This window comes from Lactuca serriola, chromosome 7 (assembly GCF_051521515.1).
Source record: "Lactuca serriola cultivar US96UC23 chromosome 7, Lser_US96UC23_V15, whole genome shotgun sequence".
In the NCBI taxonomy this organism is placed as follows: Eukaryota; Viridiplantae; Streptophyta; class Magnoliopsida; order Asterales; family Asteraceae; genus Lactuca; species Lactuca serriola.
In genome coordinates, this window is record NC_136414.1 from 51,052,526 (window position 1) to 51,055,328 (window position 2,803).

A 2,803-nucleotide genomic window follows, 5' to 3' on the forward strand; every position below is an offset into this window, starting at 1 on the left:
AAAATGGAGATTTTGAGTATTGTATAAAACCATGCTCAAAGAATTACTTCATGGATTTTATCACGAGTAATTATGAGACAATAATATATTATATTCTTGAAATATAGATATATGAGTTTTAATTTGCAATCTGGTTGTACATTGGTATTGCGAAAACGCGTCAGTAACATGATGTTATAAAACATAGTATCATGTATGATTTAGTGAGTCAAAGATGCAAGCATATGAGTCGAAGTTTATTCATTCCTTTTTCCCTAACGGGAAAAGTGATATCTTTGGTCCCATCGATGATTTGTTTTCGACATCTGAAGTGTTTGGCCGAGCCCGGACTAAATTGATGTGTTCAATTATTAGTCTGAATTTAGTCGTAATAAATCGGGAAATCGAGAAACAGAATTTTGGACAATGAGATTAATTTTAATTCATGTCTCGTGTTCATACGATATCTTGTAGAATAGAGGAATATTTGATCACTTATCTAAGGACAAATATCTGATCGGATCATAGTTTGGCAGCTGCTTTGAGAAGCACTCTTTGCTTTTTGATTTAGAAGTTATACCAGTAATTTAGTTTTAGACTTATCCAAGTGGGAGACTATTAGATTAGGTGTCTAAGTCAATAAGTAAATTATTATAATCTTGAATAATTAGCAAAGTCCTTTTGGATTTCCCTTATTACCAGAAATAGCTAGAAATGATATTAGGAGAAAGAGAGATAAATGATTTGCTAATATATTATGTGATTAGTATATTAATTGAAAATTTTATAATTGATATGTTAATTTATTATTGATAAATTAACATGAGATTAATAGTTAAATAATTTGTTTGAAATCAATTAGAAATAATTAATAGTTGATTAAAATTAATTTGGAATTACTTTAAGATCAATTGGAATTAATTAATTGTACAAGGGTTACTTTGTAGTTGTTCGATAGTTGAGCAAGAGAGAGATTCAAGAAACCTCTATGTTTGGACGGTTTTGATACCCTATTAGGGTAATCTATAATGCTCCAAATGGATAATTATGAAACTAGATAATTTCCTATTTGTGGGTTATCATTATCTAGGGTTCTTAGGGATATCCAACACCTATATAAAGACCCCTTAGGCTAGAATTTCATATCCCTCCTTCTAAGAAGCATATGAACAAAAATTCTTAGTATCTTCTCTCTCTTTCTCTCTCTCTCCCCTCATCCTCATTATAGGGTTTCTAGTGTTTTGGGAGTGAGCCGTTAAAGGCACAAGATTTCTAGTGTTTGCTTTCCAAGGAATTCTATAACGAGTTTGAAGAGACTTGTTTAATACAACAAATCAAAGGTATGTAACCCTAATTCTTGTAATTTGATTATGTTAGGGATTCATTAGGTTCTCAAGTTATTCTTTTTGTTAATGTCATGTTACATTCAAAGTGTTAAAGACATAGATCATTTAGGTTTCATGTGCCCTTACATGTTAAGTATAATTCCGCAAGCACATAGTTATTGTAATTTATAAAACCCATCATAAACTGCTTGATAAATTTGCTCTTTAGTTGGTCCCACGTAGTGATTGTTCTTGGTGGTAATAACTTGACCCATCGTTTAGTTGCATTTTTGAATGTGACCGGTAAGACTCTAAGCATAACCGCATCTTCGTGACTCCTGGAATGTTGAAGTAGTCAGCTATCTCGAGCATTTCATCGATGAGCTTATGGGCGACTTTGTGATCCTTCCCATAGAATGAAGTCTCTTTTTGTAATGTCTGGTCTGTTACCATCCCTGATTCTATTCTTGTACTGCTCCATCGTAATGTCCGCCATATCTTCTATATCGCTTTCGTCCTCGAACTTTGTATCTGGGTCAGTCTTTTCTTATTCGTACTCTCCTCCCTTCTGGTTCTTCTTTCTTTTATGAAATTTTGATTCTAGTTCATTGAAGGCGGTTACGATCTTGGATGACGATGCTCTAGTCATATAACACTGAAACAAAACAAAACAAAACAACACTTAAAAAAGGAACTAAAACCAAAAATACAAGTAAACGATAAATAGTGATGCCACATCGTGGTAACGGTAAAATTGTTGCATGGTATCGGAAAAAAAAACTAAAACTTCTAAATTAACTAAATAACTTTCTATGGAAACCGCAAAAATAATCAAATAACTATCAACTAATTAACTAAAACCAAAATAAAATTGTTCCTCGACAACGATGTCAAAAACTTGATGTGTTTATTTTATGAACTGATAATTTTAAATTTATAAAATCCTACCAAATCTCAACTAGTTTTAAAACACAAATAAGTGTACCTAGTCGTGAAGTAATACAGTCTAAGTTAAGAAATGGTGTCAAACTCTCGAGAAACATGTATGATTTTAGGTCAAATAAATAAGCTAAAAATTAAATTAAATACATAAAAATAAAAGAGGGGGGGTTGAATTATTAAACTTGTTAAAACACTTAAATTAAGCAAACATAGCAAAAAAAAACCTAGATTTTAAAGTAGTAGATTTGAAGTACTTCCACTAGATTACGAATCCCTCTAGTTTTCTATGTTTGACTCATTAGCATGCAATGGATTAATGAGTTTGTTCCTGAATTTTATGACTAGTTATTTTGGTCGGAAGTCCTAGTACCAATGATTAATGAACATCTAATCTCAATAATCTTGCAAGTAGCAAACACAAAACCATTTAAATAAATGCAACTATGGACGATACGATCTAACGATTTCTTATCAATTATCATGACAATTAATCAAAGCATAGCATGAATAACAATTATTCTCTTATAAGTTAGATTGTCAAACATAAACAAAAACTA